The sequence below is a fragment of the Cydia strobilella genome, chromosome 11 (genome assembly GCF_947568885.1).
Source record: "Cydia strobilella chromosome 11, ilCydStro3.1, whole genome shotgun sequence".
NCBI classification, from domain to species: Eukaryota; Metazoa; Arthropoda; class Insecta; order Lepidoptera; family Tortricidae; genus Cydia; species Cydia strobilella.
Genome location: NC_086051.1, coordinates 9,904,864 through 9,916,618, shown reverse-complemented (window position 1 = coordinate 9,916,618; position 11,755 = coordinate 9,904,864).

Below are 11,755 nucleotides of genomic sequence, written 5' to 3'. Positions count from 1 at the left end.
ATTACGCGAAACTCGGCGTAGGTGGCGCTACTACCACAATCTGAGGGTCTATCGCGAAACAAGAAAATCGAACTTTCGTTATCTAACATCTCTGTCACTCTTGCGTATTCGAGCGATAAAGAGGTAGCTAGATAACGAAATTTCGGATTCGTGTTTGCCGGTAGGTCCCCTGAAAACTTGTCAAAAACCTGTTAAAGGTACAGTATGAATAAGTTACTCTACGGTGCACTAAAAAAGCTAGTGCTGCACTCTGGTGGCAGAACATTGCAGTAATATCCCCTATTCCTCGTCCTATGGAAATCTGAAATAAAAAGTTGAGTTTTGTGAGATAGGTAAACCAACAATATTAATAAAAGGAACATTCATTAATGATCATTAATGTTTTTTTTATTAGGGTTCCGTACCCAGAGGGTAAAAACGGGACCCTATTACTAAGACTTCGCTGTCCGTCTGTCTGTCACGAGGCAACAAATACTAAAAAGTACAGAACCCTTGGTGCGCGCATTCGACCCGCACTTGACCGGTTTTTAGTATTATACTATAGTCTGGCAAACACAATCTGTCAGTAAGTAAGAACAAAGAAAACTATAGGTACAGTCGAAGGCAAAAATATAGATCCAGACAAATGGCTCAAAAATATGTGAACACGACTTTATTGTCTTGAAGTGTAGGCATAGAATATTAGGTAAGGATTCAAATAACATGTAATTAGATCATAAGGATCATATAGCTTAGCGGTACCATATACGGAGAGTCATGTAAGATGACTCTCCCCCATATTAGGTTAGGAATGTAATCCATATACGGAAAGTAATGTAAGATGACTCTCCTCTATATAAGGAATGGAATTTAGGTAAACAACCATTTGACACCTTTCACGTGTAGACCTCCCAAGTAGTGTGATTCATAGTTAACCTCGATAATTTAGTATATAAAGGATTGTATCTTTTGAATTGAGGCATTATATCTACAGTTTCTACTCGACAGTCTTGTGTTTTACTTCTGTCTTGGGTCCCATCCTTACATGGCGACCCTGCCAGTGGCGTAAAGTCTACGTCATATGGCGCCTGCCGGTGCAGTAGGTGGTTCTGCACTGGCGGGGCGCGCTTCAATGGCAAAAATTCGTGTGAAAAATACAAGAAAATAATTTAAAACTCTTAATATGTGGACATTCGCAAAAAAAAAAAACAGTGTAAAACTAAAATATCAAAAAGCAAAAACTGAAAGTGAAAAACAAACAATAATTTAAATAAACTAAAATAATGTGTGGGAAAGTGGACTCTAGTGATAAACATACGTTAAATTAAATAAAGCAAGACATAATATGGACAAGAAGGCAAGTGATATACCAGCGCCGGTTTGCTAATATAACGTAAATAAAACTATTTTTGTGAGAAATCTATCAGCGTGAATGTGAAAACGTGATTTAACTATTCGGATAAAGTACTGTGCAAATCCGCGAACCAAGACTGCATGTGTATGTAATGACGGTCATTGCTAGCCAGCAACGAAAGCTAGGCATAGAATATTAGGTAAGGATTCAAATAACATGTAATTAGATCATAAGGATCATATAGCTTAGCGGTACCATATACGGAGAGTCATGTAAGATGACTCTCCCCCATATTAGGTTAGGAATGTAATCCATATACGGAAAGTAATGTAAGATGACTCTCCTCTATATAAGGAATGGAATTTAGGTAAACAACCATTTGACACCTTTCACGTGTAGACCTCCCAAGTAGTGTGATTCATAGTTAACCTCGATAATTTAGTATATAAAGGATTGTATCTTTTGAATTGAGGCATTATATCTACAGTTTCTACTCGACAGTCTTGTGTTTTACTTCTGTCTTGGGTCCCATCTTTACAGTCTGAGTGTACACATATTTTTGTATCTTTCAGTAGGAGTAGCAGAGAAAGCGCCGTTATTGTTTGTCCTTGTCATAGTTTCACTTTTCCACCGCTGCCACAACCGAGGTTGTGGCAAACAAATAAGTACGTGACATGTCATGTTTGTTCGTTGCTTGTTTAATTATCGTTGTTTTGTATGAAATTGTGCTTTCTCTTATGAAATATAGTGATGGTTAGCGTTTTGAATGCTTGAACTTTGATAAAATACTGGTGAATTGTTCTGTAATCGGCTGTAATAGCCCATAACCTCATAGATCATAACCTTTCACACGTAAGTACGGTATTTTACACCTTCCTCTTAACGCAATATGTGAGAATAACATCGTAAAATTACGTTACACTCAAAGCAATGTAGAATCAAACGATTTCAATAAAAATATCACAATTATTTACGCAAATTAACAAAACATTATTTTTAAAATTATCCGCCCAAATTACGTAGGTAGGTAGGAGTCTGAGGTCAGCCATTTTTAAACTTCTTCTTAATTTAGCTGCATAACAATCATGTTAGGGATACCAGATGAAAATATCATAATTTTATGGGTAATTTTGACGAAATTTTTTCGTACTTCTAATTCCAAAAAATAAATAAACAAATGTGAAGATTAAATGTGGTGTACATTAATTGGTGTGATTGCGATTTGTGATTTCTTTAAATTAAAACCCATAATACATTTTATTTTACGTTTTATTTACTAAACATGTTTAGTTTTGTACCACCTGCGCGAATTATAGGAGGTATTTCATTGTTCATACGCCTAAAAAGAACGGCCTATTGACATTTTATTTAACAATTTTTTAATACCGTCAAACAAGCTAACTTTGCCTCCAGGGTAATCGCCCCAACGTGATATCAAATATTGGGGTAATTTTTACCAATATGGTATCCCCACGTTTATGACGTCATCTATGTCTATCCCTCACGGGCGCACGCGTATAGCTGGTCTATGTAATGCTAGGTCTATGTAATTCTTCATTTGTATTTACCAGATTGTTCACGCCTTCGCGCCTAGTTCCCCGTTTTTGGTCGGTTTATTAGCCCGCGTCAAAGGAGGCGCGAAGCGCGAACTGGCAAGACTCCACATTATACACTATTTTGACTCATATGTGGCAAGACAAATAATAATTATATTAATGAAGCGGCTATATTTTACGGTTTTACAACGAAACAAAATGGAAAAATAGCTAAATCACGTATGATGCCATAGATAACTAGCAGTTAAACTCGATCAGCTGATGCTGTTCCGCCATCTTGACGCGAACCAAACTGCGAAATAGCCGTGAAGTCTGCGAGTGTGGAGTCATACGTCAACGTCGCGACATGTACTCTCCGCGAAGTCGCGCCGCGATTCGCGCTCATAGTCTGGAGGGACCTTAATGTAAAGATGAAATGGGGGAAGGGGAGCAAATAACCCGACCAAATTACGTAGGTTGTTTCTGGTATATTGTCAGGAATGTAAAAAAATGTTAAAATTTTGTCCCTCACGGTCGCACGGGTGCACATCTATATAAAATACTAGGTGTGTGGTCTAGGTACTTCAGTGTATGGTGGCACCGCCTATTTACTGTTTTTTGATAGTAACTTTTCATATATAGAGATTTTCCTCCTTTTACTTCTACACTCCATATTTTTACCCGCCATATCAAGAAGATAGGATCATAGATAGAAGTGGCCTACCGCGTGCGCCCGTGAAGGACATATATTATATATATTATATATTTATATTTATATATATTATATTATCCATACTATATATATATATATATTTTTTAATTTATTTATCTCAATGTACATCACAACAATTTTCTTACAATTATATTCCTCGCCAAACTGCGATTGCAGTTTGTTGGCGAGATAGCGCTCATTTTTACATTTTAAGCATTTATGCACTTAAAAAACTAAACTTAAACTAAACTTAAACTTAGATACTATCCGAAAAGCGAGCATGCATGGCGATAGTTTATGATGACTATTAAAAAAAAGATATATACTTAATACTTTACTATATATATACTATATACTTATATATACTACTAGCTTTTGCCCGCGACTTCGCCTGCGTGGACTTAGTAACCGCAGCTAGAGTAAGAATAGCGCCTGGAGAAAATCTCATAGCAATCTAAATTTGAGCATATTATGCATACAAATTAGTAGGCACTTCGTTAATTATCTCAATTCCACCCCGCTTTTTACTTTCTTAAGGGATGATTTTCGGGATAAAAACTATCCTATGTCCTTCTCAGGGACTCAACCTATCTCTATGCTAAATTTAATCTAAATCGATTCAGCGGTTTAAGCGTGAAGAGGGAACACACAGACAGACAGACAGACAGACAGACAGACTTTCGCATTTATAATATTAGTATGGATTATACAGTACATAAATAGTATAGTATAGTATATATAGTATAGTATATAGTATATTAGTAGGAGATACGGCATATATGGTCGACCTTCACCCATACGTCTGACGAATGAAACTTATATTTTATGAAAGAAAATATGTTCATGAACATAAATAAATAGGGTTGCCTAAAGAAATATGGTCAAGGCTATTTTAAATAAATTTTTGTAAATATTTTTTTTTCTTCAAATTTCACCGATTTGTCTGACGAACGAAATAAGTTCCAATGGAAAGTATACAACTTGTACAACATGAATAAATTAGGTTGCCTATGTTTTTCCGGTCACTATTATGAGGTTGCCGTGTTTAAACGATTGAGTTAAAATCGATAATTGCACCCATCTGTCTGACGCTTGAATTGTATATCAAAATAATGGTAATTTTATTGCGAATACAATGGTATAGGGTTGCCTGCAAAAATCCGGTCACAAATAAGGGTTGCCAGGCTTTAAAAGAAAATAAGAAGGAAAGACTTTTAGCGATATCTCAAAAACGGCTTAACTGATCACAATTGTTTTAACTATTTTCGAATGTATTTATTAGTCACTATATTTGTGATTTTTTTCATAATTTTTAGATGCATGGTTAAAAAGTTAGAAGAAAAAACCCTTTCTTTTCCTTTCTAAATAATTATTTTATTATTTATTGTATGTGTAATTCCTGTTCCTCTAATTATTTCGTGCACTACCTGTTTATAAAAACTTTTGTTCTTCATATCCTGCTACCCTAAGGTTGTCTGGAAGAGATCGCTCACAGCGATAAGACCGCCTGTTGCTACCATTATTTACATTGTAAATCTGTTTTAAAAATTTTGTTTCTTTGTGGTGCAATAAAGAATATTTATTATTATTATTATTATTTCCGAAATGATTGACTTTATCAAAAAATGTTGTTTAAAGACCCCTATTTATTTCGAAAGACCTATCTAACGACACCCCACACTATGGGTTGAAATAATAAAAAAATTGTCACACACATTTTGTTTCTTTCAAAGCGATTATTTCCGAAAATATTCACTTAATCCAAAAATATTTTTCTAAAATCCCTAATTATTTTAAAAGACCTATCCAACGACATCCCACATTATAGGGTTGAAACGAAACAAAAAATCCTTACATACATTTTGTTTCTTTCGAGGCGATTATTTCCGAAAATATTCACTTTATCAACAATTGATTTTTGAAAACCCCTTTTTCATTTTAAAAGGCCTATCGAACAATATCCGGCACTATAGGTTTGAAATAAAAAAAAAAATCCTCACATTTTATTTTTTTGGAAGGGATTATTTCCGAAAATATTTGTCAAAAAATGTTGTTTAAAGACCCCTATTTATTTTGAAAGACCTATCTAACGACATCCCACACTATAGGGTTGAAACAATAAAAAAATTGTTACACATTTTGTTTCTTTCAAAGCGATTATTTTCGAAAATATTCACTTTATCAAAAAATGTTTTTCTAAAATCCCTATTTATTTTAAAAGACCTATCCAACGACATCCCACATTATAGGGTTGAAACTAACCAAAAAATCCTTACATACATTTTGTTTCTTTCGAGGCGATTATTTCCGAAAATATTCACTTTATCAACAATTAATTTCAGAAAACCCCTATTCATTTTAAAATACCTATCCAACAACATCCCACACCATAGGGATAAAGTGAATATTTTAGGAGACAATCGCTTCGAAAGAAACAAAATGTGTGTAACAATTTTTTTTATCGTTTCAACCCTACAGTGCTGGATATTGTTGGATAGGTCTTTTAAAATTAATAGGGATTTTAGAGATTTTTTTTTTGATAAAGTGAATATTTTCGGAAATAATCGCTTTGAAAAAAACAAAATGTGTGTGACAATTTTTTTATTGTTTCAACCCTATAGTGTGGGGTTTCGTTAGATAGTTCTTTCAAAATAAATAGGGGTCTTTTAACAACATTTTTTGATAAAGTGAATCATTTCGGAAATAATTATTTAGAAAGGAAAAAAAGGGTTTTTCCTTCTAACTTTTGAAGCATGCATGCAAAAATTATGAAAAAATCACAAAAATAGTGATTAATAAACACATTCGAAAATAGTTAAAACAGTCGTGATCAGTTAAGCCGTTTTTGAGTTATCGCTAAAAGTATTTCCTTCTTATTTTCTTTTAAAGCCTGGCAACCCTTATTTGTGACCGGATTTTTGCAGGCAACCCTATACCATTGTATTCGCAATAAAATTACCATTATTTTGATATATAATTCAAGCGTCAGACAGATGGTGCAATTATCGATTTTAACTCACCCGTTTAAACACGGCAACCTCATAATAGTGACCGGAAAAACGTAGGCAACCTAATTTATTCATGTTGTACAAGTTGTATACTTTCCATTGGAACTTATTTCGTTCGTCAGACAAATCGGTGAAATTTGAAGAAAAAAAAATATTTTCAAAAATTTATTAAAAATTGCCTTGACCATATTTCTTTAGGCAACCCTATTTATTTATGTTCAGGAACATATTTTCTTTCATAAAATGTAAGTTTCATCCGTCAGACGTATGGGTGAAGGTAGACCATATATGCCGTATCTTAGACTATATATAGTATAGTATATGTAGTATATCCATACTAATATTATAATTATTTTATTATTATTATTTTAAAAATAGTTGTACAGCATAACAGTATGAAATATACAAAGTCACTGCAAAACTACAAACAAATTAAAAACAAAAACAGGTAAACTAATAATATTATTATACAATAAGCACATTCAAACTGTTGAAGGACGCTCATCCATCTTCTCACAGAACCTCAACAATTCCTCTCGCACTTCGCTCCACCTGCCAGCAAATAAATCACACTCGGGCGCTGATGCTAAGAGCGCATTCAGGAGGTAAAGGGCGAACAAGTGGGGATTTTCTGCGCGACATGGTTCGCGATATCGGGCCTACAAGTAGACCGCAGTCCCGAGGCCGGAAGTTGACTCTGGTCGGCGTAGGGACAAAAAGACGCAGTATATAATAGCGCCACCAGTTCGGCACAATCCGATTCACCTCGCAAGACGCAACAGGCTGTCGTAAGGAGCTTAAAATTCCGTCTTACCTCCAAAGAGTTCAAGCCTAAAGAACCCAGCAAGTATTTGGTTGGGTATAAAAACGGGTAATACCCGAATATTTTTTTATATAAGAACCGGAGAAATACTTTTTGTACCCTCTCCAAAAGCAAGACGTAGGATACCTCATGAGGATTCCAAACGATGGCAGCTGACTCGAGCTTGCTTCTGACTAGAGATGTGTATATATATAGACGCTTTATAGTACCCGAGTCCTGGAAATCTCTCGCGTTCCTAATAACAAACCCTAACCTCTTATAACAATCACGAGCTAACGATATCATATGTTCATGGAAGTTGAGGTGGGTGTCAAGAATGATGCCAAGATCCCGAATAGTATTGACCCGGGATAATGGTTCCGATCCTAGATGATATTCGTAGTAGAGTGGACGACGGGCCCTACTGAAAGTCATGACGGCACACTTAGAGGCATTAAAGGACAACTTATTTTGGCGACTCCATTGGTGCACTTTATCCACGTCCTCCTGGAGAGATACACAGTCGGATACTTCTTGCACACCGTAAATAACTTTGAGGTCATCAGCATAGAGCAAGCATCTGGCAGATTTAAGAACTGATGCAAGATCATTGATCATGATCCCAAAAAGCAACGGCCCAAGTATCGAACCCTGGCTGACGCCAGAGCGCGTATGATAGGTTTTAGATACAAAACAGCCGTGTTGCACATACTGTTTCCTGTCGCCCAAGTAGCTCGCGAAAAATCGGAGTAGCTGAGGTGAAAACCCAATATTACACAGCTTGGACAACAGGACATCGTTATCTACTTGATCAAAGGCTTTTTTAAAGTCAAAGTACAACACGTCCACTTGTATGCCTTTGTCTAAATGATCTGCAATAGAGTCAACCAGGGTTAGCAGATTGGTTTCTACCGATCGCCCAGACCTGAAACCATGCTGGGAATCACAAAGGTAGGGCCCGATTTGGTGGGCAACAAGTCGATTTATTACAGACTCAAAAAGTTTTGCCATCGACGAGAAGATAGCGATAGGTCGATGATCCTCAACCTGGGTGGTCTTGTTAGTTTTGGGAATAGGCTTGACTCTCGTTATTTTCCATTTGTTTGGATACTGCCCGGTACTTAAGGCCAAGTGTTAAAAATGTGCATCATGGGCGCCATAAGCCACTCTTTGCAGCCTTTTAAAATAAAGGCAGGAAGTTTGTCGGGACCAGGGGAGCTTCGAGGTTTCAGATGACCCAAAGAGATTTCGATATCGATATAATATATATGCGAAAGTCTGTCTGTCTGTCTGTGTGTTCCCTCTTCACGCTTAAACCGCTGAATCGATTTAGATGAAATTTGGCATAGAGATAGGTTGAGTCCCTGGGAAGGACATAGGATAGTTTTTATCCCGAAAATCATCCCTTAAGAAATTAAAAAGCGGGGTGGAATTGAGATAATTAATGAAGTGTCTGCTAATTTGTGTGCATAATATGCTAAAATTGAATAATTGCTATGAAAAATTTTCCAGGCGCTATACTTACTTTAGCTGCTGTTACTAAGTCCGAGCAGACGAAGTCGCGGGCAAAAGCTAGTAAACCATAAAGCGAGGTTTAGACTAGTAAAAAATTGCATGCAATTACGTTACATTGCTGACTACTAAGGTAAACTGCATTCAAAATGTTTATCAGATACCGCAATGTAATGAACATTCCATGCAAGTTCTTGCTAGTCTAAACCTCGCTTTAGGGCCGCGTAGTCTGGAGCGGGCTATACAATTTTACGGTGGGGAATAAAAAAAAAAGTGAGACTATAACAAGGACAAATAATAATAACGCTTTCTCTGCTACTCCTACTGAAAGATACTTAAGACTATCCCGTTCTTAAAGTTCCCCCCACCACTCATGCATGCCTAATCCAGTTTTATGCTAGATTCATGCACCACATGAATCTTCATTATAATAATTATTATAGTTGGTCAAACCAAATTGTCAGTAAACAAGAACAAAAAAAAACTACTATACTCATCCTTTTCTTTTGGGTGCTAGTACTAGTGTAAGACAAAGATAGTATGATTCTCTCTGTCTATGTTTGAAATGAGACAGTTCTTTGACAAAAAATAAAATAAAAAAACCATTTTAGGTCGTAAGACACCGTCGCACCGCACCAAGGTCATTATGCGATGCACCCATAAGTAAGAGCGAGAAAGAAAGAAAGAGATATCGCTTTCTCGCTCTTACTTATGGATGCGTCGCACAATGACCTTGGTGCGGTGCGACGGTGTGTTACGGCCTAAAATGGTTTTTTTATTTTATTTTTTATACCTCGTCGGTGGCAATCAAGTTTCAAGACCTCATAAGCACGAGCGCTTTTTCGACGCGCGTTAAAAAGCGTTTAAATGACAAAAATGGATACATTTCACACGATGGCGGTGGCGCTCTTTATGAAGCGCTGGCACAGAACTATATCAAGATAGAAGGAAAGAGTGTATGTACCTCGCGTGGCGAAACGAAGACACGGTGTCTCAGTTGCTCGCCGCGAACTTCAGTCTGCTCCCGATCGATGTCTGCTTACGACGTCAGGTTTTAAAAACAAAATGGTTTGTTGCGCAATAATTAACTGTTTAAACACTTCCAATAAAGTTGGAGCTGTTAATGTAGGTATTTCCTTTCATAGGTAAGTACAATTTGTCCTTAAATATTTGTTATTAATTAAAAAACTATTTATTTCATTATTTTCGTCAAAACAGTAGCGGGCGATTGTGTGCCAACGCTAGCTTTCCATTGCGGCTTTAATTTGACGAGCCAGACTTGGCATGCGTTAAAAACCAGCGTTGTAAAAATAAACTATTCAAACTCACGCTCAAGGCCGATTTCTCATTTTTACTGTCAAAAGTAAGAATAGTGCTGTATACTGCGATTTTCTTACTCGATTATTAAAATCGATTTTGAAAACAAACGAAATGATAATTACGTTCTTATAATATTATTCAGCTATATAATGTACGTAGTGCAAAGCAAATATTATTAACAAACAGGTTATGGTTACTTCTATATTGCAATTTTGTTTTAGTTTTCCGAATGATCCTAATAATTAAAATAAATGGATTGAAGCACCTGGTCGTTAAAAATGGTTTCCTACGCAAAATGTTACACGCTCGGTCTCTTCTACAAATTGCTGAACTTTTTCCTTCTATTTTGATATAGTTCTGTGGTTTTTATTTTAAAATTTAATTCAAGCAACAAGGCCCATATTACATATACCTCAATACCTTATAGACTAACATACATATGAATTTCATAAATTTAAAAACTAAACAGTATTTTGGCAATAGAACGGCGTGGCTCCGTTAAATCGTCAACGTGAATTATCATTTCCTCTGTCGAAAATAATTATCATTTCCTCTGTCGGTTCTTATCGATATTTTAGAATCGATGCCGTGTTCTAATCGATCTGTGAATCGATGCTTTTGAATCGTTTCGCGCGGCGTATGCTTCTCGTCACTAAATTACGCTGGTGACGTCAAATTAAGTACCTAAATGTTACACGCTCGGTCTCCCTACAAATGAGGGCTAACGCGTATGAATTCGCCGCTAGGGGCGCTAGTGTAGTGTAGATGGTGGTCTTTTCCATAGTTCGAAATGTCAAATGTCACTTGTCACTTCAATGACTGACAGATGTTCTTTAGTCTTTTGTATGGATGGTATAGAAAGGATGCCAATCTCTTATGGCAGAATTGTTGCAAAAGTGACCGCTTTCAGCTTTAAATAATAGTTCCTAATAGCTCCGGTGGCGCTAGTTAGGCTCTGGGACATGAGTATAACATAAACCAACAAATAACCCGACCAAATTACGTAGGTTGTTTTTGGTAGTATTTTGGTGTATGGTGGCGCCGCCTAATTACTGTTTTTTGATGGACACTTTTCATACATAGAGATTTGGCTCCTTTATATAGTCTCCATGGTCTTTTGGACCACCATCAACAGAGGCGCCAACTGGTGAGCAAAAAAACGATAGCCCTCATTGCCGAGCTCTTTCCTTCTATCTTGATATAGTTCTGTGGTTGTTGGATTTTCGACTTTAAGCGTTGGCCGTTAAATTAAATTTAGCGTGCGGGCGGATTTAAGCGCTTTTTAACGCGCGTTGAAAAAGCGCTCGTTTGAGGCCTCTAAGGCCCCATTCGCACGAGAGCTTAAAAGGCGTTGCGTGTGAGACGCACCATAAGTAAGAGCGAGAAAGAGATATCGATTTCTCGCTCTTAGTTATGGGTGCGTCGTACACGCAACGCTTTTTAAGCTCTCGTGCTTACGGGGCCTAATGTCAATGTCATTTGCAAAGGGGGTGTCTACAATTCTAGTAATTCAACATTTCCTATAATACCTAT